Raw genomic sequence first — 26565 nt, 5'->3', positions numbered from 1 at the left:
TGAGCCGAGGTGTGTATTGTTGTTCTGGAGGAGGTGGACGATGATTGCCCTGTTATTACTTCTAAAAAGCTTCAGAAAAAGTATGAGGATGTGTCAAAGTCAGTTTCGTCTGAAGATGGAAGGGTGAGCATATCACAGCTTATCTAAACATAAACCTGCACATTTACTGCATCCACTACAATATGGTAAATGTGCTTGTCCAGGTTATATCTGACAGCCTCTGTGGAGAGAGAACAGAGCTAGCGTTTCGAGTCTGGGTGACTCTTCGTCAAAGCTACAGAGCTACAGACCTGAAATTTTCCATCATTTTCCTGTTTTTATTTCAGATTCCAGCATCCCGCAGTAATTTGCTTTTATCCAGGCTTTATCTCTTTTTCATACACATTTGTAATCTTTTAAAAGAAAAACTGGAGAGTCCAAACATGTGCATCTTCAGCGGTTTGGTGGCTGAGAGAAATAAGCTCTAAGTTGTATGTGTTTACACCTCTAATGAAATGTGTACCAACAGTTTCCAAGGATCTGGGCCACGCTTTGGAGAAAAAACACACTGCATATTGCATTTCACATTGACATTTGAGTGTTTAGCAATCCTGTTTAGCAATCCTGCATAGTTACTGTGATAGATGTTGGCCATACTTGTCAACTAGTGATGTCATAGCGTATGCTAAGTTATTTTTAATGTGTAACTTTGTTTCTTTTAATGTTGCAGCCACCACTGGTTCACGCTATTTTTAATGGAGATCCAGATGAAGTCCGCAGCTTAATTTTCAAAAAGAGGATGTCAATGTACAGGTAAGTTATGTAATTTGATTATCTCTGCTTCACACCCCCCATCCCTCCATGGCCTGTTGGTCTTAAATTGCACGTGAGCAACTTTAAAAGCTTATAGGAATTTTCAGAGTTTGGATCTGAATTCTACCCAGTGTTTTTATATATCTATTAACAAAATCTGTGAAATTTTCAGTTTGACAAACTAGTGCAATGCTCCCGAAATTCTGATCTAGATTGTGTCTTCATTTTGCAACTGAATATTCAATCTCCATCCTCCACACTCCATTTTGTTTATTTATTTCAGTGTCTTCCAATGGTTTAGTGGGCTGGCCTGCTGGTGTGTTAACAGACGTTGTTGATTCCTTGTCCAATTTGTGATTTTAATTAAACTATTTAGCGACCAGAAGCTTGTTGCCTTTCTAAGTCTTTCAGTTTCCCCTCCCAATCTTAGGCAGGCAGGAAATTTGGTTAACTGAGTCTCATTAGCATGCTTTCAAGGACCTCCTTGTGAAGGGATTGGCCTGTTATGCTTCCTATTGAAAATGTGCCAAGTATCCTAGAATAAAATAACTTTTTTATTTTGTAATTTTGCCATTCTTCTAATTTATTTGTTCCAACAATGCTTGCAGCAATTCCAAATTGGTCAACCTGAAAAAAGTGATTTTAAAAGCGCGAATCATTTCTGTTCGAAACTTTTTGTAAATTCAGTTTTGTTTTAATATTCATCTTTTTCCAAGATTTACATAGAAATGGTTGGGAAGGAATTTTAAAAATGGTTTCTGGAAGTACTAGCATTGATTCTATAGTAAATCTACTTGAGTTGTCCAGCCTTAAACAAAATTGATGTTTGAGAATGTTCTGCTTGCATGCCTTTAAATTGTTTATGAAAACCAATATACATATAGGCTAAAAAATGTTTCTAATGCATCCATTTGCAAGTACCTTTTTATAGCATGTAATATTTCCTGCTTAAAACCTGTGAATCATGACAGAGTTCTAGTGTTCTGGTGTTTAATGGTCTGGTCTTTTTAAAATTCTTATTAAATAAAACACCTTTAGATCCAAATTCTGTACAGCGGCCATTTACTTAACCTTCATGATTATTTCTCCTCAAATTTCTGAGGCAGCTTCTGCTTTCTGCTTTAACTGTAGGCAGATGAAAAAGTCTTGACAAGTTGATGTTAAACTGAGGTAACCAGACATTGGGGCTGTGAAGACAAATTTGAGATAGTCCCTATTAAATAGTATTGTGACCAATTTATTCAGAGATAGTTTCAATTTTGTAATGTTTTAAAGTTTAACCTCTCCCCTAGTCAGCTTCAACCTGCAGTGTGTTTATAACATGGCAAATTCATCTGAGAGAGGATACAATGGTCACTCAAGATTTTGAACATCAAGCTCAACATTTTATCTTCACCTATTGAAAAAAATGAGTTCAAACCATGGTAAATTTCACATTGGGGCAGATATTGCATGGACTGCAATGTTGACTTTGCTATAACAGCACGATAAGCAAAGTTTTCATATTCTGTTCAGAGCCTATCTGATAATGCTCCTCAATGTCTGAGGCACGATGGCACATTGGTTAGCACTGCTGCCTCACAGCGCAAGGCACATTGGTTAGCACTGCTGCCTCACAGCGCCAGGGACCTGGATTCGATTCCGACATTGGGTGACTGTCTGTGTGGAGTTTGTATGTTCTCCCAGTGTCTGCATGGGTTTCCTCCCACAGTCCAAAGATGTGCAGGTTAGGTGGGACTATGAGGTTACTGGGGCAGGGCAAGGCAGGGGGAAAGGGCTGAGGTAGTGTGCCCTTTCTGAAGGCTAGTGCAGACTCGATGGGCTGAGTGGCCTCCTCCTGCACTGTAGGAATTCGATGGATGCATTTTTCTGCTCAATGTGCTGTATAAATTGCTTCCACTTGAATGTACACAGTGATTTCAACACACCAGTTCTCAAATTTGTACAGAGTGTTTAATTAAGCATTGTGTAGTTCCATTTGTTCATGGATGCATTAGCACTAAACTTTTTAGTTTACCTTACTAATCTGTGAAATATCACAACCTTTTCTTACTGAATAATTTTGATCCTCCCTGCCTGGTAGAAACTAGTCGGTCAGTTACAATTGGTCAAATGTGCGAATTGTAGCGTTTGACTTTCTGCCCCCAGTCTTTGACTGTAATTTGCTTACTGAGCAGGCGGGAAAGCTGTCTTCTGTACACCTTTATTCAATACGCATATCAGGCTCCAGGATATCCTTGGGATTGGTTTTCCAGCTAAAATGACAGACTTGAGTAAGGAATCCATTGTGGCTTTCCTTCAGGTCATACCAGCGAGAGAAGCTGGGGTCAGACAAGACCAAAACAGCAAGGTTTGCAAGTTAAAAAAAGTCTAAAGTCTTATTTTGTGGGACAGAAAAATCACGAGAACCCCCCCCCCCCCCCCCCCCCCCCCCCAAAGTAAATTTAAAGTCTTCTCTGCACTCCCAAAACCTCTTCCTGCAACTTATCTGTGTTGGGAACAATTCCTTTGATATCTGTACAATTGCTGCTGGCTGAAATTGCTGGGACAGCTATTTCCCACCCCAAATTATGGGTGGTAAACTGACAGGGCCTCAGGGAGTAAAAGTTGTTGAATAGGTCAGGACCCACCTGAAATACTGCCCCCAAGTTGAAATATTGGCTTTGGGATTTTTTTTTCTTTCATCTTGTCGATACATTCTTCTAAATTATTTTGATTACTTGTAGTGGTTCACAAAGCTTGGAAAGCTACAACATTTTAGCTCCGAAATAATGCTGCAATACAGTCATTTTATACACTAAGTCTGTCGACCATCAAGTGGCCTGCAAGTGCCAGTGAAGATGAGAAGCAGAACTACAGACACCATCCGTTACTAAAAAGGCAGATTACAAACCTAAGCAATATTGTTCTGTTCACATGTAAGTGAAGTTGTTTGCAAGGACCATCAAACATGGAATGCAATTTCACTGCCCATTAGCTTTAATGTCAGTAGCAGGAAAGATAATGGAGTTTTTGCTCAAAAGATGTAATAGAAAAACATACAGAAATGGGAATGTAATAATACACATTTAGAAAGAGATGGTCTTGCTTGACCTACCTTTATTCTTTAAAGAAGTACAGAAAATATAGATGAGGGCAATGTAGTAGATAGAACATATTTGAATTTTCAAAAGGCCTTCGTCATGAGTCTATTGTGCAGTGCCGTATTGAAGATCAGATCATGTGGAATCATGGGACAGATCGCTGGCTGGATGGCAAGCTGGCTCCAAAACAGAAAGCAAAATAGTGTTAAGCGTAGCTACTCTGGTCACAGCACTGCAAATTAGGCATGCAATTGGCAAGTTAGTTTCAATCCAGATAAATTTGAGGTGGTGCGTTTGAGGATGAAGAATAAAGAGGCCACATACTGCTGGTTTATAATCTAAATATGGTGAAGGAGCAGAGGATCTAAGGGCATGGATTCACAAAATCAAATGTTTTTAAAAATATTTTTATTCAGAAAAGAATTTCAATTATCACACACAGAACAGTCTAGCACAATTATGCAACTTTTATAAAAAATATCCCAACACAACCCCACCTAAAACAGAATACCCCAGAACTTCTCCACCCTAGTTACTCTTCATCCTTTCCACCTGCTTACCCGCCCCCCCCTTTTTATAGGCTAACGACAACCAGCACTTTAAAGAAGCTAATGAATAGCATCTACCTCGAGTAGAACCTCCCCCTCCTGTGACAACTTCCCTTCTCTATACCCTTCCACCTGACTGACGACCTAAGTGCAATGGCCAAAGGCTCAAACAGCAAAGCAAACCATGACTGGGAAAGTGGACATCCCTGTCTTGTACCACTATATAACCAAAATTAACACAAACTCAGTCCATTGATGCCCGCAGTGGGTGCCCTAAACAAAAGCCTAATCCAAAAAATGAATTTGGGTCCAAAGCCAAATCGCCTCAATACCTCAAAAAAGCACCACCACTCCACCTGGTTGGATGCTTTTGTCACGTCCATGGAGATGATTACCTCTGGATCGACTCTCAAGGAGGGTGACGGCGCCACATTCAGCAGATTCCTAATGTTGGCCAACAACTGCCGGCCCCTTATAACCAAATGTAGTGACACAGTCAATCGGGTAATTTAAAAAAACACTAATGCCAGGGTTTATTTTTAAAGGATAGAATTGAAAAGCAGAGACTAAACCTTGGTCAGATCATGCTTGGAGTGCACTGTTTCAGTCTTCATTTTTAACAAGCATATAGAGGCATTGATAATATTTCAAATAAGATACCAGAACTGAGGAAATAAACTTAGCAGGATTGGCTGAACAGACTTGCGACCCTTGTTTTTCTCTAGAAAAGAGAGGGCTGATAGAGGTGACCTTAAAGATACTGGAAGAGTTCAATAGTGTAAACATATAAAGAATGTTTTTACTTGTGGGGAGACCGAAGCTAGAGGTCGTAAATATAAGGTAGTGACCAATAAACCCAGTAGGGATTTATTAGACACTGCTTTACCCCCAAAATGGTTAGAATTGGAACGTGCGACCACAGAGTAGCAGAGGCAAATAGCATGGTATTTTTAAGGGGAAGCGGGTAGTAAAAAGGAGTAGAAGGAAGTAGAAGGGGTTTGATGAAGTGGGGTGGGAATGGGCTCATGTGAAGCGTAGACCAGTTGGGCCAGATGGCCTGTTTATGTGCTATATACTTGGAATTACTAGTGTGATAGATACAGTACAAATCTGTAATGGAGCTGAAATACAAATTTTTCAACTATATAAGAGAAAATCAAGTTTAATCTTTTCGTTGGGCAATGTGTTGACTTTTTAAAAAATAAATTTTGAGGACCCAATTCTCTCTTCCAATTAATGGTTAATTTAATGTGGTCAGTCCATCTACCCTGCATATCTTTTTGGGTTTTGGGGTGAGACCCACGCAGACACAGGGAGAATGTTCAAACTCCACAAGGACAGTGGACCGGGGCCAGGATCGAACCCGGGTCCTCGACGTTGTGAGGTGGCAGTGCTAGCCACTGTGCCATCATGCCGCCCACAATGTAATGACTCTTGACCAGGGTTCCAGGTTCAATTCCCTGTTGGGTAACTGTCTGTGGAGTCTGCACGTTCTCCCTGTGTCTGCGTGAGTTTCCTCCGGGTGCTCCGGTTTCCTCCCACAGTCCAAAGATGTGCAGGTTAGGTGGATTGGCCATGATAAATTGCCTTTAGTGTCCAAAATTGCCCTTAGTGTTGGGTGGGGTTACTGGGATATGGGGATAGGGTGGAGGTGTTGACCTTGGCTAGGCTGGCGGACCTAAAAGTGGATAAATCAAAAGATGAGTTGCCCCAGGCTGCTATGGGAGGACTCTGACCCAAATTTTTAATTCCTGTCTGGCCACAGGGGAGGTGCTAGAGGATTGGAGGGCAGCTAATGTGGTTCCACTTTTCAGAAGGGTGGTAGAAATAAACCAGGGAATTACAAACCTGAGAGTCTCACATCAGTCGCAGGGAAACTCTTGGATAAAATTCTGAAGGAGAAAATTAATCTCCACTTAGGAGGGGGCAAGATGTGTTCAGGGATAGTCAGCATGGCTTTATCAGAGGAAGGTCATGCCTAATTGATTCAATTTTTTGAGGAGTTGATTGGGTGTGTAGATGAGGGTAGCGCAGTTTATGTAGTTTATATGGATTGCAACAAAGCCTTTGACAAGGCTCAACTTGGAGACTGATAAAAGAAGGTAAAAGCACATGGGGCCCAGGATAACTTGGCAAGTTGATCCGGAATTGGCTTAGTGGTAGGAATCAGAGGGTGGTGGTAGAAGGCTGTTTGTGGGATCAGCGCTTAGGTCCCTTATTGTTGGTGATATATATGAACGATATAGAAGACAGCGTGTTGGTAGGGTGGTTAATATCAAGATCTAGATCGGTTGGGCAGATCAGTGGCAGATGGAATTTAACCCTGAAAAGTGCATGGTGATGCACATTGGAAGGAGTAACAAGACAAGGGAGTACTCAATGAATGGCAGGACACGAGGAAGCTCTGAGGGATCTCTATGTGGCGACTAGGGGACTTTCACAGTAACTTCAGTGCAGTGTTAATGTAAGTCTACTTGTGACACTAATAAATATTATTATTATTAAGAGATCTTGCATGGTCCGCAGGGTATTGGATAAGAGGAGAGGTTGGATAAACTAAAATTGTTTTCACTGGAGCAATGGAGATTGAGGGGCACCCTAATAGAGGTTTAAAAAATGATGAGTAGCATGAACAGAGTGGATAGCCAGACGCTTTTGCCTTGGCTGGAAAAGTCATTTACTACGGGACATAGGTTTGAAGTGTGAGGGGGAAAGTTTAGAGGAGACGTGCGAGGCAAATTGTTTACGCAGAGGGTAGTGAGTGCCTGCCTGGAACTTGCTGTCGGGCAGGTGCTGGAAGCAGATGCGATAGCGATGTTTAAGAGGCACCTTGATGAACAAATGAATAGGATGGAAATAGAGGGATACAGATCCCGGAACTGCAGAAGGTTTAGACAGGTATCATGATTGGCGCAGGCTTGGAGTGCGAAGCGCCTGTTCCTACATTGCACTGTTCTTTGTTTTCTTTGTTCTTTGAGGGAGAATGATTTTTAAGGTGAGGGGCAGGAGGTTTATGGGGTGTTTAGAGGAAAATTATTTTCACCTAGAGGATGGTGGGAGTCTGGAATGCACAGGCTGGGAGGGTAGTAGAGGCGGGAAACCTCACAATCTTTAAAAATTATGTGGATGAGCACTTGAAATGTCATAATGTTCAAGCTGGGATTAATGTAATTTTGTCAGTACCGACTTGATGAGTCAAAGGGCTTCTTCTGTATTGTATGACTCGATGTTTCTGATTGTGCATGTCTTGTGTAATTCCCAACAACAGTTACCTCAACCCCGATTTCAGAAGAGTGCCATTACTGCACAAGTATGCCTAATTGGCTTGTCCTACCATCCTGTGGTGTCTCAAAGTCTAACAATAAGTCTGTCAAATTATCTGCAGTTTACTGTAATGGAGTATGTATTCCATAGTTGCAAAATAAATTCTGAAACTTGCATCAATGCAGATGGATTTAAGACAGTCTTGGGTGCTAATTATCTGGCCGTGATGCAACAATATTTAAATAAATACTGATCAGAGGTAATTTTGATATTGTTACATTTAATTTGTAACAGATCGTTAAAAATGTTGTGCAGGCAAACTCCACATATAGACAGTTGGAAATATATACTGCTTTGAAATGGTTTTTCAAAGCTGCAGAATAAAGATTAATAACGAGGGGGAATAATTTTTATTTTATGCAAGTTTAGAGTACCCAATTCATTTTATCCAATTAAGGGACAATTTAGCGTGGCCACTCCACCTTTCCTGCACATCTTTGGGCTGTGGGGGCGTGTAGAAGCCAACAAAACTCACACAAACACTGGGAGAATGTGCAAACTCCACACGGGCAGTGACCCAGAGTCGGGATCGAACATGGGACCTCGGCGCCGGGAGGCAGCAGTGCCCCACCATGCTGCCCAGAGGGGAAATAATTTTGAGGTGAGGGGCAGGAGGTTTAGGCGGATTTGAGGAAAAGTATTTTCATCCAGAGGGTGGTGAGTCTGGAATCCACTGCCTGGGAGGGTAGAAGAGATGGGAAACCTCACGGCCTTTAAGACGTACATTAAAAGCTGTCATTTGGCTAAGAAATGGCTCCTGCTGGAGTACTGTGCTTTTTGCCCCCCTTAGTGCCATGGATTATTTATTCTCTGAAACCCACATAGTTCTTGTAATAAAGGTCTTGTATGACTGAAATGCCCAAAAATAACAGGGAATAGAATGCTAGGAGAAGAAACCTGTTGACTGAGTCTGAAGCCTCTCAACTCATCGGCAAGTAAAATGGTCGAGTCAGTTTCTGTTTCTCTGTCCATTCCACTAATGGCCAATGTGCTTTCTAGTACTTTGGTGAAAGAATTTGAAAAATACCCACAAATTATGTCGGAAAACTTCAAAAAATCAATTGAAGAGGCCATGGGCCCCTTTCGAACGACACTGGGGAAAATTAATCCGACCATAGAAGATCGGGGAGCCACAATCAAAGATATGGAGATGGTCTTATGGGGCCACAGCGATCGGAACTGTCTTCAGTGATCGAAACAAATAGATAATTGAGAGCCAAGAGGAATGATCTAGAAAATAGGTTCAAGAGGGAAAATATTTTGATTGTGGGGTTGCTGGAGGGGATGGGGGCCCATTGCCCATGAAGTACTTCTTGGACATGTTCAGCAAGACGGTGGGTGAGGGTGGATTCACATCCCCGTCTGAATTGGACCTAGCCCTTCGTACACTTCGGCCGAGGCCTGGTCCTGAAGACCCACGAGTGCGGTGATAGCGAGTTTCCAGAGCTTCAAGGAAAAGGAGTGGGTTTTGCGATGGGCAAAGGAACACCACGACTTCTTGGGCAGACCACTCCATCAAATTCTATCATCATGGGTGCGGAGCCAGCAAAGAAGAGGGCAGTGTTCAATGGAGCCAAGGCCGTCCTGCGTTAGAGTGGAGACCGGTTCGGTTTTGTCTACCCAGCTCGACTCAGAGTAACCTTTGAGGGAAAGGACTATTTCTTCAATGTGCTGGAAGAGGCGGACTCTTTCGTTAAAAGACACAAGTTGGGTACGTTATAATTGGGTTTTTGGTTCTCTCTGAGTTGAGTTCTTATAGTTCTTATTCAGAATTGGTGTTTTACATTATAGAGTTCTGTTTATTATGTTAATATATAACTTTCTTTGGTGTGCAAGCTAAATGGGGCTTTGGTATTTTGTTTATATCTATTTTTCTTTTTCTCCAGTTGGCTACCTCCCTGCTGACTAAGGAGTTAGTTAACAGGAGCAGTTTAGAAGGGTTCGCTGCATCTCATTCTAGTAGTTTTTTAAAATAATGAGTTAGAGTACTTGTTTGTTTGGGTTTGTTAGATGTAGGCGTTAGTAGTTTTTGCTTGCCTCAAATCTATTTGTATGTGGGTGTGATTGTATTCGAGGGCGATGGTATTGGGGAGAGTGGCAAATAGGTGTCTGTAAATTTTTCTTTTCCCAGTCTTTTGACTTGGTTGGTTGCCATCTTGGGTGGATCTGTTGCTGTACCTTTTAAGTATCCCTTGGTTAATCTTCCTTGGTGGAAATGGCTGACTCTTTATTGAGGGGTGGAGGGAGACCTGTAAATGGTTTGGTCACCTTGAACGTTTGGAGTTTGAATGGCCTAGTGAAAAGATCATGGGCATTTGCTCACCTTAAGGATTTAAACTTTTATGTGGTGTCTTTGAAATAGACCCATTTGCAGGTCAGGCACCGAAATAGACTGTGCAAGGGGTGGGTGGTGGGACAGATCTTTCACTCATGTTTCGATGGTAGGGCCAGGGATGTGGCGATTTTAATTCATAAAAATGTTCAGTTTTCTGTTTCTTAAGATTTTGGCCAGCACCAATGACGTTAATGATCTGTGGATATCTGGTGAGCACCCTGGTTGTCATGGTTAACATTTATGCCCCCAAATGGGACTATACAAATTTTATTAATACCCTGCTGGCCTTCCTTCCCAATTTAGACTCTCATCTGCTTATTTAAAAAAAAATTAAATTTAGGGTACCCAATTATTTTTTTTCCAATTAAGGGACAATCTAGCGTGGCCGATCCACCTCCCTGCATATCTTTGGGTTGTGGGGGTGAAACCCACGCAGACACGGGGAGAATGTGCAAACTCCACACAGACAGTGACCCAGGGCCGGGATCGAACCTGGGTCCTCGGTGCCATAGGCAGCAGTGCTAACCACTGCGCCACCGTGCTGCCCTTGCATCTGCTTATTTTAAGTGAGGAGCTGAATAGTATCTCGTACTCTAGAATGGATCGTTCCAAACCTAAATCTTTCCCCATCCTGGATAGCCAGGAGTTTGTCAGCTTTCATGATGCAGATTGAGGGGAGGAGGTAGTTCCTTGGCACTCCTTGCACCCAAGCAATAAAGAGTTTTTTTTCCACGTCTATCAAGTATATTTGCAGATTGAATTTTTTGTTCCAGACAGTCGTCTTCTCCCATCAGCGGTGCCGGCTGAGTACTCAGCAATTGTTATTTTGGATCATGTCCTACACCTTATTGATTTGCCGCTAGAGTCTGGCCCCACCCAACATCCACCATGGAGATTAGACACAAGACCATTAGTGGTTAAAACATTTTGTGAGCATATTTCCACTGCCATAGAGGACTATATAATATTGAACAAAACTGAGTCAATCTCACCTTCCATGTTGTGGGAAGCCCTTCAGGTGGTCCTTAGGGGGGAAATGATCTCCTACAGAGTGCATTTGGTTCGGACAGCGAGGATGGAGCAGCAGAGGCTGGTGGACTCCATTCTTGAGGTGGGCTACCAGTTCTCGCTTGATCCATGTTCTCCTCGTGTCTGCGTGGGTTTCCTCCGGGTGCTCTGGTTTCCTCCCACAAGTCTCAAAGACCTGCTTGTTATGTGAATTGGACAGGTTGAATTCTCCCTCAGTGTACCTGACCAGGCGCTGGAGTGTGGCGACTAGGGGATTTTCACAGTAACTTCATTGCAGTATTAATGTAAGCCTACTTGAATGAAATGAAATGAAAATGAAATGAAATCGCTTATTGTCACGAGTAGGCTTCAATGAAGTTACTGTGAAAAGCCCCTAGTCGCCACATTCCGTCGCCTGTCCGGGGAGGCTGGTACTTGTGACACTAATAAGATTATTATTATTAATAATCCTACCCCGGAGTTGCTGGCAAGTAGGAAAAAACTGCAAACACAGTTCAAACTATTGCCAATTAGAAAAGTATTAAGTCAGCTGCCACGATCAAGGGGCACATTTTATGAATACGGGGAGAAGGCGAGTCGTCCTTTGGCTCACCAGCTTAAACGGCAGGCGGCGTCCCGGGAGATATCTCTGATACGCAATTGGAGAGGTAACCTAGTAGCCCTATCTCGGGTTAATGCGGTTTTGAATCTTTATAGATCGGAGCCTCCTGCCGATGGGTTGGTTAGGTCTAATTTTTTGCACAACCTTCCCATTCAAACATTTGAGGTGGAAAGGAGCAGTGAGTTGGAATCGCCGTTATACCCAGACGAAATTGTAAAGTGTACTGGATTCATGCAATCTGAAGTGGCTTTCCAAATGAATTCTATAAGAAGTTCTCGGAGCAGCTTCTACCTTAATGATTCCCTATCCCAGGGATCGCTGCCCTCTACCCTCACTTAGGCCTCTATCTCTCTGCTTCTTAAGAGGGACAAACCCTATTTCACTTTTGAACGTCAAGCTACCTGCCAAGATGCTGGCTTCGGCTGCAGCCTTGCCTCCCAAATATAATCACTGAGGATCTGGGGGCTTTGTGAAGGGCCGACAATATGTCACCCTGTTAAATGTTGTCCTTTTCCTCCCCTCAGTGCCGGAACCTGAGGTGATAGCATCTCTTGATGTTAAAAGATATTTGCTAGAGTGTAAGTATTTATTTGAGATTCTTGGGAGGTTTGGTTTGGGCACCAATTTATTTCTTGGATTTATCTGTTGTATAAGGCCCCTCACTGTCGGTGTTGGTACGAATGTCCTAAACTCTGATTATTTGAATAGGGTAATGAGGCAGACCTGTCCACTGCCCCCACTCCTGTTTGCTCTGGCAATAGAGCTGGCTCACAATAGTGCTGAGGTCCTCTTTTATTTAAGGATGACATCCGGGCAATAGTAAGGGATGACATCGGTGCTATGGAGGATAAGGTTGAATCCATTTGGGTGGAAATCAGGAATAGTAAGGCGAAAAAGGTCACTGATAGGTGTAGTCTATAGGCCACCAAATAGTAACATTGTGGTGGGGCAGGCAATAAACAAAGAAATAACTGATGCATGTAGAAATGGTACAGCAGTTATCATGGGGGATTTTAATCTACATGTCGATTGGTTTAACCAGGTCGGTCAAGGCAGCCTTGAGGAGGAGTTTATAGAATGTATCCGCGATAGTTTCCTAGAACAGTATATAATGGAACCTATGAGGGAACAAGCGGTCCAAGATCTTGTCCTGTGCAATGAGACAGGATTGATTCATGATCTCATAGTTAGGGATGCTCTCGGAAGGAGCGATCACAATATGGTGGAATTTAAAATACAGATGGAGGGTGAGAAGGTAAAATCAAATACTAGTGTTTTGTGCTTAACCAAAGGAGATTACAATGGGATGAGATAAGAACCAGCTAAGGTAGATTGGGAGCAAAGACTTTATGGTGGAACAGTTGAGGAACAGTGGAGAACCTTCCAAGCAATTTTTCGGTGCTCAGCAAAAGTTTAAACCAACAAAAAGGAAGGACGGTAGAAAGAGGGAAAATTGACCGTGGATAGCTAAGGAAATAAGGGAGAGTATCAAATTGAAGGAAAAAAGCATACAAAGTGGCAAAGATTGGTGGGAGACTAGAGGACTGGGAAATCTTTAAGGGGCAACAGAAAGCTACTAAAAAAGCTATAAAGAAGAGTAAGATAGATTATGAGAGTAACCTTGCTCAGAATATAAAAACAGATAGTAAAAGTTTCTACAAATATATAAAACAAAAAGAGTGGCTAAGGTAATTATTGGTCCTTTGGAGGATGAGAAAATGGCTGAGGAACTGAACAGGTTTTTTGGGTCGGTCTTCACAGTGGAAGACACAAATAACATGCCAGTGACTGATAGAAATGAGGCTATGACAGGTGAGGACCTTGAGAGGATTGTTATCACTAAGGAGGTAGTGATGGGCAAGCTAATGGGGCTAAAGGTAGACAAGTCTCCTGGCCCTGATGGAATGCATCCCAGAGTGCTGAAAGAGATGGCTAGGGAAATTGCAAATGCACTAGTGATAATTTACCAAAATTCACTAGACTCTGGGGTGGTCCTGGTGGACTGGAAATTAGCAAACATGACACCACTGTTTAAAAAAGGAGGTAGGCAGAGAGCGGGTAATTATAGGCCAGCGAGCTTAACTTCAGTAGTAGGGAAGATGCTGGAATCTATCATCAAGGAAGAAATAGCGAGGCATCTGGATAGAAATTGTCCCATTGGGCAGATGCAGCATGGGGTCATAAAGGGCAGATCGTGCCAAACTAATTTGGTGGAATTTTTTGGGGACATTACCAGTGCGGTAGATAACGGGGAGCCAATGGATGTAGTATATCTGGATTTCCAGAAAGCCTTTGACAAGGTGCCACACAAAAGGTTGCTGCATAAGATAAAGATGCATGGCATTAAGGGTAAAGTAGTAGCATGGATAGAGGATTGGTTAATTAATAGAAAGCAAAGAGTGGGGATTAATGGGTGTTTCTCTGGTTGGCAATCAGTAGCTAGCGGTGTCCCTCAGGGATCAGTGTTGGGCCCACAATTGTTCACAATTTACATAGATGATTTGGAGTTGGGCACCAAGGGCAATGTGTCCAAGTTTGCAGGTGACACTGAAATGAGTGGTAAAGCAAAAAGTGCAGAGGATACTGGAAGTCTGCAGAGGGATTTGGATAGGTTAAGTGAATGGGCCAGGGTCTGGCAGATGGAATACAATGTTGACAAATGTGAGGTTATCCATTTTGGTAGGAATAACAGCAAATGGGATTATTATTTAAATGGTAAAATATTAAAGAATGCTGCTGTGCGGAGAGACCTGGGTGTGCTAGTGCATGAGTCACAGAAAGTTGGTTTACAGTTGCAACAGGTGATTAAGAAGGCAAATGGAATTTTGTCCTTCATTGCTAGAAGGATGGAGTTTAAGACAAGGGAGGTTATGCTGCAACTGTATAAGGTGTTAGTGAGGCCACATCTGAGTATAGTGTTCAGTTTTGGTCTCCTTACTTGAGAAAGGACGTACTGGCACTGGAGGGTGTGCAGAGGAGATTCACTAGGTTAATCCCAGATCTGAAGGGGTTGGATTACGAGGAGAGGTTGAGTAGACTGAGACTGAGACTGCACTCTTTGGAATTTAGAAGGATGAGGGGGGATTTTATAGAAACATATAAAATTATGAAGGGAATAGATAGGATAGATGCGGGCAGGTTGTTTCCACTGGCGGGTGAAAGCAGAACTAGGGGGAATAGCCTCAAAATAGGGGGAAGTAGATTTAGGACTAAGTTTAGGAGGAACTTCTTTTTAAGATAAAGATAGTTTTTTGAAGAATAAAGGGATTAAGGGTTATGGTGTTCGGGCCGGAAAGTGGAGCTGAGTCCACAAAAGATTAGCCATGATCTCATTGAATGGTGGAGCAGGCTCGAGGGGCCAGATGGCCTACTCCTGCTCCTAGTTCTTATGTTCTTATGTTAAATGGAAAGAGATTAATTGGGAAGGGGTGGAGCATCAGGTATCCATTTACGTGGAAAACCTACCTCTATCCAGCACTCTCCAAAGACGACTTTCTGCACCTTCTCTGGGTGCATTTTGAACTTGGACAAGAGTTAACCCCCCTCGGTGGCGAGCCCAATTGTTGCCTTTTCACCTTGCCTTGCCAAGCCAAGCTTTTGCTATCGAGGGGTCTTGGTGACTCACAACTGGGCCTCGCTTCATAAAATGTACCAGTCTGGTTAGTTAAAGCAGATTTGCAACGGTGGGACAAATTTCTCCCCCGGTTCCTTGGTCGGCAGGGTTCAGGCTATTAAAATGAACGTGCTTTCAGTGTCTCCCGTTTTTCTCCCAAATCCTTTTTTTAAAATCCAGGTCAACAAATTGATATCATCTTTTGTTTGGGTGGTAGGACTCCCTATTCTGTGGCGTTCTGCTCTAAAGTGACAAGCAGTTCCCAATCTTCTGTTTTATTACAGGAGCCAATAGTCAGAAAATATTGTTGTGGTTTAGCGATCCTAGATCCAAATGGGGATAAATGGAAGTGAGCTCCATACTACACCTACTCTTTGTGCACTAGATACTGCACTGTTGCCTTTTTATTTTGTTGGAATTTCCTCCTGACGTAGCGGTGGTCTTCTCCCTGAGAATTTGGAAGCAGTTTAAGCAGCATATCAGGCTCCTTCACCTGTCCTCACTAGCCACTATTTGCAATAATCACAATTTCCTATCTTCTGGTTTGGACCCGACATTTAGATCGTGGGAGGTGAAAGGTCTGGAGCAGTTTGGAGACCTCAGACAATGCTAAAAAGGTTGAATCAGATAGTTGAATTAAATTATTTTCATTTAATGTACAATTACATGTTCACTTGAAATTGCTTTCTCTATTTGAATGACAACTTTAAAAAAAAAATGTTTATTTTGAAGTTTTTCATAATCAAAACAACCTGAAACAATCAAACAGAAAAACACAAAAGAGGAAAAAAAGAGGCAAAAAACACACACCTAATTAACTTAAATTCAAAATTAACCTAAACCCCCTAAGAGCTGACAGTAACTAACTTCTTTACAAAGGGAATAAATGGTTGCCACCTTAGGTATAATCCCTCCACCGATCCCCGATGGTGAAATTGACCTTCTCCAAATGCAGAAATGATATTTGATCACCCAGCTAAGCAGATGCACTAGGCGGGATGGTTGACCTCCACCCAAGCAAAATTCACTTCCGGGCTATCAATGAGGCAAAGACAAGCACATCCGCCTTCACCCCACACTGCATCACCGGCGAATCAGACAACCTGAATATGGCCATCAGTGGACATGGAATCAAATCTACACGGAGTATCATATCGTGTTAAAGAAGCAAGCCCAGAAGCTTATCAACTTGGGACAGGTGTTCAGGGTTCATACTTATCCACAACCACAGGGAAGAACCTGTTCATTCTTGCCCTGGTCAAGTGCATCCAATGCAAAAACTTTAACTGAATCCGACTCAGCATCAGACTCAGCCGAGCACATGAAGAAATGGAGTTGACCCTGTGAAAGGGCCTCACTCTACACCTCACCATTAAGAATGGGACCAATTCACCCCTCCCATTTCATCAGGGAAGAGGGTGGCGCCAAAGGAAAGATGGGAAAGCTTTGTGCGATAAATTGCGAATTTGAAAATACAAAAAAAAACTGGCAATGGGCAGTTGGAATTCTCAGTTAACTCCGAAAAAACTAGCAAACCTCCCTTCACGAACAGGAGCCGTTGGGCTTTCTCTTGGATCCTTTTCAAAAGTGTGAGAGCAATGCTTAGAAGCAACACAATTTTCATCACGCACTTCATGGTGGAACAGGAATGGGTGAGAGTTGGACATTGCTTCGGATTAATCAGGAAGCACAGAAAGATGGAGTATACAGAATTGGTCCTTAATTGTGAGGTATCAATTCTCATTTAAAGGAATGATTCTTCAGGATTATGTCATTTTCATTAAGTTGTACTACTTTTAAAAAAGAATTGCAGGTAAGCTTTAGAAACAGAAACGAGTAGTGCTCTAAAGAATTCTATGGTAAATTAAAAAAAATATTTTTATTCTCCCTGTTCCATTTTCTCCCAAATTTACACCTACCAACAATAAACAATAATCCGTAACAAATATGTCAATCCCCATATCAATAACATGATCCCATCCTCCCACCAAGCCCCAAACATTAGCCCGCATGTTCACATAAACAAATGACAAAGGGAACCAGGACTCGCCCATAGTTACCATTATACACACAGCCCCCCTCCCCAAACTCTCACATCCAACCCCCCCCCCAACCTATGTTTGATGTTATCCAGTTCTTGAAAGTGCATAATGAATAATGCCCATGAATTGTACAACCCCCTCCATCCTTCCCCTCAGTTCAAACTTAACCTTCTCAAGAGTCAAGAATTCCAACAGGTCCCCCCGCCACGCCAGGGCACAGGGTGGAGAAGGTTGATCTCCATCCCACAGGATCTGGCCTTCGGACGACACCCCGAATATGGCCTCCAGGGGGCCCGGGTCCAGTTTCACGTGCACCCACTTTAGAAATACCCTAAAAACCCTCCTTCCAGTAATCCTCCAGCTTTGGGACGGACCAAAACATATGAACGTGATTAGCCCACACACACAATGTTCACACACATCTTCTACTCCTTCAAAGAATCGGCACATCCTCGCCCTCGTGAGGTGTGCTCTGTACACCACCTTCAGCTGAATCAGCCCCAACCTCATGCACAAGGTGGAGGTATTCACTCTCCGGAGCACCTCACACCAGAGCCCCTCCTCCGTATCCTCTCCCAACTCTTCCTCCCACTTGCTTTTATCCCTTTCCAGTGGTAATTCTATGGTAAGTTGATTGGAGAAAGTTTAACATTCACTTTGTATCTGATTATTTGAAAATGCATAAAGGAGCAAATTGGACCTACACAATTTGAACCAGGCTCTTAACATTAGTTTTTTCCTGTAAACCTGGAATTCCATTTCAGTACCTGAATAAACAATTGAGGTTAGGTGGGAGAATTTTTTCCACGGTGAGTAATATGGTAATCCTGCCAAAATGTTCGAGCAGAACATTCAAATCATAAGTATGATTTACCACTTTGGGTGGCTGACATTGATATTTTCCCCTTGCTATTTCAGGCATATGTTGTGTATTGTTAATGGCCTGTTTGTTTTAATTCAGAAATTCCATTCGTTTCTAGATCCCGATGATGACAGCGGCAATCTGTATTTATATAGCACCTTTAGTATAATATTCCTCAGAGGACTGTTGCAAAGCAACGTTTGACATAGAGCCGCAGAATGTGATAAGGCCATAAGACATGGAAGCAAATTAGGCCATTCGGCCCATTGGTCTGCTCCACCATTGAATCATGGCAATGCTTCTCATCCCCATTCTCCTGCCTTCTCCCCATAATCTCTGATCCCTTTAAATCAAGAACCTATCTACCTCTGTTTTAAAGACGCTCAGTGACTTGGCCTCCACAGTCTTCTGCTGCAAAGAAGGAAGGGTGATAATATGGGAAAGGTTGGTCAAGGTTTTAAGGAGTATCATAAATATTGCTGAAAAATACATTTTGTCGAAGCTTTGGAAGTTGTACTCATCTCAGCAGAACAATTACAAGAAGACCAATATCAGGGAAAACAATACCTTCATATTGAATTAGCAGAGCGTGCTAAGTATTGTCATGGGGACAGCACCAGTTGATAACGACTATCAGTTAACTGCCAAGGATTGTTTTAAATTTAAAACAGGCAGCTTGACTCTGATTATTAATAATAATCTTTATTGTCACAAGTAGGCTTAAATTAACACCGCATGAAGTTACTGTGAAAAGTCCTTTATCGACACATTGCTGCGCCTGTTCGGTAGAGGGAGAATTCAGAATATGCAAATTACATAATAGCACATCTTTCGGGACTTGGGGGGAGGAAACCGGAGCACTTGGAGAAAGCCTATGCAGACGTGGGGAAAACGTGCAGACTCCGCACAGACAGTGACCCAAGGGGGAATGGAATCTGGTCCCTGGCGCTGTGAAGCAAACAGTGCTAACCAGCGAATGGCTATTGCTTATTTTATATGGCAATCAGCTAGGGTTGAAAATATATTGCGTCATACCTAAAACCAAGGTTGAAAATAGTCTGGTTCAACCCCTAGTAATTTGCAGTGGAAGGTGATGGATTCGCTTTTTTGTTTTATAAATTTAGAATACCCAATTAATTTTTTTCCAATTAATGGGCAATTTAGCATGGTCGATCCACCTACCCTGCACATCTTTTGAGTTGTGGGGGTGAAAAAACACACACAAACAGGGAGAATGGGCAAAGTCCACACAGACAGTGATCCAGAGCTGGGAGCCACACTTTGGACCTTATCGCCCTCCCCTGTGATCCACTGCCCCGCCCGTGATCCACCGCCCGCCCCCTGTATCCACCGCCGCCCCTGTGATCCACCGCCCGCCCCTGTGATCCACCGCCCGCCCCTGTGATCCACCGCCCGCCCCTGTGATCCACCGCCCGCCCCTGTGATCCCACCGCACGACCCTGTGATCCACCGCCCGCCCTAGTGATCCACCGCCCGCCCCGTGATCCACCGCCCGCCCCTGTGATCCACCGCCCGCCCTGTGATCCACCGCCCGCCCCCTGTGATCCACCGCCCGCCCCTGTGATCCACCGCCCGCCCCTGTGATCCACCGCCCGCCCCTGTGATCCACCGCCCGCCCCTGTGTCCACCGCCCGCGCCCTGTGATCCACACGCCCGCCCCTGTGATCCACCGCCCGCCCTGTGATCCACCGCCCGCCCCTGTGATCCACCCCCCCCCCCCTTGATCCACCGCCCGCCCCTGTGATCCACCGCCCGCCCCTGTGATCCACCGCCCGCCCCTGTGATCCACCGCCCGCCCCTGTGATCCACCGCCCGCCCCTGTGATCCACCCCCCGCCCCTGTGATCCACCGCCCGCCCCTGTGATCCACCGCCCGCCCCTGTGATCCACCGCCCGCCCCTGTGATCCACCGCCCGCCCCTGTGATCCACCGCCCGCCCCTGTGATCCCACCGCCCGCCCCGGTGATCCCACCGCCCGCCCCGGTGATCCCACCGCCCGCCCCGGTGATCCCACCGCCCGCCCCGGTGATCCCACCGCCCGCCCGGTGATCCCACCGCCGCCCCTGTGATCCCACCGCCCGCCCCTTTGATCCCACCGCCCGCCCCTGTGATCCCACCGCCCGCCCCTGTGATCCCACCGCCCGCCCCTGTGATCCCCACCGCCCGCCCCTGTGATCCCACCGGCCCGCCCTGTATCCACCGCCCGCCCCTGTGATCCCACCGCCCCCCCCCCTGTGATCCCACCCCCGCCCCTGTGATCCCACCGCCCGCCCCTGTGATCCCACCGCCCCGCCCCTGTGATCCCACCGCCCGCCCCTGTGATCCCCCCCCCCCCCCCCCCTGTGATCCCACCGCCCCGCCCCTGTGATCCCACCGCCCCGCCCCTGTGATCCCACCGCCCGCCCCTGTGATCCACCGCCCGCCCCTGTGATCCCACCGCCCCCCCCCTGTGATCCCACCGCCCGCCCCTGTGATCCCACCGCCCCGCCCCTGTGATCCCACCGCCCGCCCTGCGATCCCACCGCCCGCCCCTGTGATCCCACCGCCCGCCCCTGTGATCCCACCGCCCGCCCCTGTGATCCCACCCCCCCGCCCCTGTGATCCCACCGCCCGCCCCTGTGATCCCACCGCCCGCCCCTGTGATCCCACCGCCCGCCCCTGTGATCCCCACGCCCGCCCCTGTGATCCCACCGCCCGCCCTGTGATCCCACCGCCCGCCCCTGTGATCCCACCGCCCGCCCTGTGATCCACCGCCCGCCCCTGTGATCCCACCGCCCGCCCCTGTGATCCCACCGCCCGCCCCTGTGATCCCACCGCCCGCCCCTGTGATCCCACCGCCCGCCCCTGTGATCCCACCGCCCGCCCCTGTGATCCCACCGCCCGCCCCTGTGATCCCACCGCCCGCCCCTTGTGATCCCACCGCCCGCCCCTGTGATCCCACCGCCCGCCCCTGTGATCCACCGCCCGCCCTGTGATCCCAGCCGCCCCCGCCCCTGTGATCCCACCGCCCGCCCCTGTGATCCCACCGCCCGCCCCTGTGATCCCACCGCCCGCCCCTGTGATCCACCGCCCGCCCCTGTGATCCACCGCCCGCCCCTGTGATCCCACCGCCCGCCCCTGTGATCCCACCGCCCGCCCCTGTGATCCCACCGCCCGCCCCTGTGATCCCACCCGCCCGCCCCTGTGATCCCACCGCCCGCCCCTGTGATCCCCACCGCCCCGCCCCTGTGATCCCACCGCCCGCCCCTGTGATCCCACCGCCCGCCCCTGTGATCCCCCCGCCCGCCCCTGTGATCCCACCGCCCGCCCCTGTGATCCCACCGCCCGCCCCTGTGATCCCACCGCCCGCCCCCCCTGTGATCCCACCGCCCGCCCCTGTGATCCCACCGCCCGCCCTGTGATCCCACCGCCCGCCCCTGTGATCCCACCGCCCGCCCCTGTGATCCCACCCGCCCGCCCCTGTGATCCCACCGCCGCCCCTGTGATCCCACCGCCCGCCCCTGTGATCTGACCGACCCGCCCGCCCCTGCGATGCGACCGACCGCCCGCCCCCGCGATGCGACCGACCGCCCGCCCCCGCGATGCGAACGACCTCCCGCCCCTGCGATGCGAATGACCCCCTGCAATCCGACCAACCGCCCGCCCCTGCGGTCCGATCCACTGCCCCCCCCCCCGCCCTTCTTATCTGCGATCGATTGACCATCTATGCCTATAAATCTTTCCCTTCAAGTGTTTACCCAATTTATTTGAAACTGTTACTATTGAACCAATGGCCACTATACTTCCAGACAGTGCATTTTAGATCATTGTGCATGTTTAAAATAAATTCCTCTGTTTCCTCTGGTTCTAATGCCACTCATGTTAATCCGTGTTCTGCATTACTGACACTTCTGCCACCAGAAACATTTTTAATTTACTCTTATCGAAACCATTCAAAATTTTGCACACATCTATATAAAATATCCTCTTAACCTTTTCTAAAGGGAACAGCTCCACCTTTTCTGGTCTCCACGTAACAGAAGTCCCTCAGCCTTGGTACTATTCTGATGCATTTCCTCTGTACCCCCTCCAAGATTTTGCCACCCTATCTAATTGGCCTCAACTTTTGACCATCTTTTTATTATGTGTTTATATAAGGGCATCCGGAAGGATTTTATGTTGCTTCTTCCATGCATCCTGACAAAACGTACCACCTCACTGCATAAATTTTAATTTGCCTCGTGCTTCCCATTTCAACAGCCTACCAATGTCTTCATTATTTCTGATATTTCTGAGTTTTGTATCTTTGTAAACTTTGAAATTATGTCAGTGTACGCTGTTCATTAATATATACCAAAAAACATTGTCTCCTGGAAAAGACTGCCTACTTCCCTCCAGATCACTTTTCACAATTAATATTTGTATTCGCACTGCGAATAAGCCTTTAATCTCGAAGGCTTTTATTTGTTGATGGATTTGTAATTTAGTACTTTATCAAGTACCTTTTGAATGAAGAATATCAACTGCATGACTCTCATCTACACTCTGTGATACCTCATCAAAAAACTCAAATCAAGTTACTCAAACATGATTTGTCTTCAGCAGATCTATACTGCCTTTCATTTTTTAACCCATAATTTCAGAAACGCCAAGTACACTGGGTTAAATAGCTGGCTTGTAATACAAAACAAGGCAGCAGCGCGGGTTCAATTCCAGTACCAGCCTCCCCGAACAGGCGCCAGAATGCGGCGACTAGGGGCTTTTCACAGTGATTTCATTGAAGCCTACTTGTGACGATAAGTTATTATTATTAATTTTGTCCCAGGTTTTATTGTCTCTCAAATATTTCCCACCACCAGTGTTGGCTATTTGGTCTGTGGGTGTCCATTCATTTTTAAAGAGGGTGTGTTACAATTCTTGAGTTCTCTGGCATCACCTTGATATTGGAGGAGGATTGGAAGTTTGTAATCAACCTCAGCAATTCCCACCCAACTCAATAACCTGGTGTGCATCCTGTCCAGCCTGGGTAACTGTTCTATTTTGAGGACTGTCAAGCTTTTAGGTGCCTCTTTATTTTCTAACCATCATTAATTGTTGGTGCCACTTTTACTGCTAGACTGGAAACATTCCCTTCTCACATGAAGACTGATGCCAAATAATCAATAGTCTTCTCAAGAAATCTTTTAGTCCCAACTCGATCCCACCTTTTGATTATCCTTTAACAATTAATATTTTGAGAGGTTTTGGGGTTTTGTTTTATATTTACTGCTAATCTATTCTCAGACTGCTTCTTCCTTATTTTTAGCTTTCATCTGTACCATTTACATTTGGCATAGTTCTCCATTGTGAACCTTATCACCATCTGTCTCTTTTTGTCTCATCTTAGCCTCTATATGTTATTCAGGAAGCTTCAGATTTGTGTGCCCTGTATGTGAACCGTCTCATCTTCGAAGGCCATGTAACTTCATGATCGTTTAATCTGATTATCATGACCATTCTCACAGTAATCCTATCCTGCAACAAATCTTATTCACCCAATGTCAATGTCCTCACTGACCTACATTGTCTCCTAATTCTCTAAAACTGTATATTTGAAATTGTTATTCCTGACATTAAAATCCTATCTCTGTACCCTCCTCTAGCCGTATAACATTCTCATCACAAATCCTCCATTTCTCCTGTGCCCCACCTACCACTGCTCCCACCATTGATGGTCTTCAGCTCCTAGGGGCCTCTCTCTCAGGAATCCCATTTGGTTAAGTCTTGTGCGCACACTTCCTCTTGTAACCCCCTCTGCTTAACAGCCACTGTTGGTCAGGTTTGGCCATTTGCTACGGTACCCATTGTCTTCATAGCTCCATCATGTTCCGGTTCCATTAAAGATGCGACAGAAAAAAAACCTACATTCCTATCACAATTTCTCAGTACAGCCCAAGGTGCTTTATAACCAACAAGTGATTTTTGAAGAAACCGGTGTAATGAAAGTAAGAAAGAAAGACTTGAATTTGTATGGTGCTCTTCACAGCCACCAGACTTCTGAAAGTGCTTTACAGCAATTGAAGTACTTTTGAAGTTTAGTCCTTGCTGTAATGTTAGAAATGCAGCACCCAATTTGCACACAACAGCTCCAACAAACAGCAATATAATAATGAACAGGTAATCTGTTTTTTTTTTCTCATGAAATTGATGAGAGATAGATATTAACCAGGACACCAGGGATAATTCCCCAGCTCCTCTTCACCATAATGTCACTAGATATTTTATGTCCAGTTGAGGGGGCAGAGAGGTGTTGGTTTAGTACTCCCGCTTAATCCTTTGGATTGTTGCCCTAGATTTTGTGCTCAAGTCTCTGGGGTGCAATTTAATTATATTTTTAAGAATATGTATTCCTACAGTTGTACAGGGTTAGGATGCAGTTTTGTTAATTTGTATAGTTATTATTTTGCATCAGTAACCAATATTTTAAATTGATTCAGTGAATGATTATGGATTTGCTTACTGTTTGCTACAAACATTATCCTGACTTCTGTTCATGTTACAAATTCCAAACAGAAAATATGTGCAGGTTAGAAGCCACTCCCATGTGTGTATAGAACCAAAGAACCATAGAACTCTTAGAGTCCAGAAGAAGCCCATTGGCCCATTGAGTCTGCACCGACCCTCAGAGAGCACCCTACCCAGGCCCACTCCCCTGCCCGACCCCAGAACCCCAACATAACCTGCATATTTTTGGACACCTAAACTGCACATCTTTGGACTGTGAATGGAATCGGAGCACCTGGAAGAACCCCCCCCTCGCTGTGAGGCAGCAGTGCTAACTACTGTGCCACCATTTAAATGATATAAAGTTGTAAGTTGGCAGTGATTATGGCTTCTGTAAGCTCACACATTTAAATCTGTTTCTCTCAAATTTTACTGAATGAAATGAAGATCAAAAAGCTGAGAGTGTGTCCTGATGAATGATTCCCAGAAGTTCAAAATAATCATATTTTGAAACTTAGATGTAGGAACTTCATCAAATGTATTCTCAGGTCAGACCATGTGCTGCAGACGGATGCATTCAGTGCAAAGACTGTAGTGCAGAAGGGATCCGGAAATGTGGGACTTTGGATACTTACGTATACATACACATGAACACATTCCTAAATCATATTAGAATAGCATAACATCCCTCTTTCTTTAAAAAAAATGCCTCAACATATTAAGATAAGTTTTAAAAAATCAACAAACTACTTTTATACTTGAACACCTTTTCTAAGAAACATTATTCACAGTATTGCTTAGGTGGTGGAGCTTGGTTGACATTGCTGTCAGTGATGAATTGTTGTGTGTTGCTCCTGTTGTATGAATTCTACTTGACGTTGCAGATATTGTGTCACTTGCTGGTGAAGTTGTGTTGCTTGTTGTTGATTATGCTGATGTCTCATTTGTTAGTGATGTTCCTGGTGTTGCTAATGACCGCTTCTGCTTTTCTAGCTTAGGTGTCTGTCAATCATGGATTTTGTTCCTTCTCATTTGCTTACTGGTAATGTATGATCATGGAGTCTCAGCTTCACCAAGTTTGCTGGGTTCCAAGTTTTTATGATTGGATCCTGTCTCAACAACTCTCAAGGATTTGGCATCCTTGCTCATGTGTTGCCATCTTTCTGCCTGTGCATCAGTGAGTTGTTGTCTGAACTTCCTCTCAGCTAATTGAAGGGTGCATCTTGCTGGGCAGAGTTATCTTGTTCTTTTGGCGATTGAGTAGCTCTGCAGGTGATTTCATGTCAGCCTTGAGAGGTGTCGCTCAGAGCAACAATAAGTCAAGGGATGGCCTTTCCTCTTGGCGTTTTTTGAATTGGTTCCATTATCATATATTACTCATTCAGGAATCCCTTGATTAGCAAACTGAACTTGTACTTCTGAGATGATTTTTGTAGCTCTCTAATCTCTCACCTGTCTGATGAAAGAGAATTTGAGAAATAATCTGCTACAATGAGGTGCCATTCTTAGTTTTGTGTGAATAAATTGGCTCCCACAGTATGCCATGGCCTGTGTAGTAGTTCGGTAGCTAGCATCTCGTCTTTCTGTTCTATATTGTTATACTTCTGGCATACATTGCATGCAGATATTTATGGCTGGATAATGTCTACTTAGTACGCAGCTGATATGGCTCTGAGTTTATGCTTTTCCATTTCCATGTGGCCGTTAGGTATCTTCTGAAGAAGTTCTTCCTGGGTCGCTTTGGGTATAATGATTCTGGATAAGGCCAGCAGAACATTATCTTCCAGTGTGATGTCATCTCTTATAGACCAACATTGCTGGCTGTGTTTGCCGTATCTTATCGGGCCATTTCTG

The 26565-nt window shown here is 45.0% G+C and overlaps 1 long non-coding RNA gene across 2 annotated transcripts; it reads right to left on the bottom strand.

Moving 5' to 3' along the window:
* Positions 1 to 3968: 3968 nt before the first annotated feature.
* LOC119966329 lies at positions 3969 to 24008 on the bottom strand. Of its 2 annotated transcripts, none has more exons than XR_005460734.1 (3): positions 23922 to 24008; positions 15697 to 15923; positions 3969 to 4051 (listed from the first exon to the last, which is right to left on the bottom strand). It is a non-coding gene; the product is annotated as an uncharacterized LOC119966329 (long non-coding RNA). The 2 variants fall into 2 exon arrangements; XR_005460733.1 differs by having other exon boundaries at positions 3974 to 4051; positions 15178 to 15923.
* Between the last annotated feature and the right edge of the window lie 2557 nt (positions 24009 to 26565).

This window comes from Scyliorhinus canicula, chromosome 5 (assembly GCF_902713615.1).
Source record: "Scyliorhinus canicula chromosome 5, sScyCan1.1, whole genome shotgun sequence".
Lineage (NCBI taxonomy): Eukaryota > Metazoa > Chordata > Chondrichthyes > Carcharhiniformes > Scyliorhinidae > Scyliorhinus > Scyliorhinus canicula.
This window is presented reverse-complemented; position numbering and strand designations above follow the sequence as displayed.